The sequence below is a fragment of the Brassica oleracea genome, chromosome C7 (genome assembly GCF_000695525.1).
Source record: "Brassica oleracea var. oleracea cultivar TO1000 chromosome C7, BOL, whole genome shotgun sequence".
NCBI classification, from domain to species: domain Eukaryota; kingdom Viridiplantae; phylum Streptophyta; class Magnoliopsida; order Brassicales; family Brassicaceae; genus Brassica; species Brassica oleracea.
Window position 1 is genome coordinate 4,194,573 of NC_027754.1, and position 655 is coordinate 4,195,227.

A 655-nucleotide genomic window follows, 5' to 3' on the forward strand; every position below is an offset into this window, starting at 1 on the left:
GTAAAGAATGATAAGAAACAGAATGGTATCAACCATCATTGTCTTGGTGAAGATCCTCGGATTAGAATTATAGACGTCCAAAGAAAGAAAAGATTATACATAGCTAGTTAATCGAGATGCCAGTCACTGACCCGAAAAAAAAGAAAAGAATGACTAAGTCATAACCAGCTTAGCACCAAACAGCACCAAACGAAATCTGATGTCCTAGAAAGAGACACAGTCAAGTTGCTACAGAGTCTATACAAGATAGACCAAAGTGTTCCATAAGATAAGGAACCTCGGAAAGAAAAAGAGAAAGGTGCATAGAATACAAATCCGAGGTCATAAGGAAACTAGACCAGACATTGAGAAAAGGCTGCGCAGCTAAACATCTAAGGTACCAAACCATGTAGTTTGGGACGCCAAGCTACTAGGTAATGAAGGTCCTGGATAATGAAATCTCAAATCGATTAGATCATATCTGGAATACAATGGAACCATATATAAGTGTCGACACATAAAGATATATTTGTACATAAGAGAGTAGCACTTGAACATAAAGATATAAAAGAGGATCAGAACCCACGAAAGAGTACTCATAAAGAATAAAGATTAGATTGAAAAGATAAACGTGGGGTTTAAAGTATCTATAGAGAAAGATAGGTTTATTGGCCAT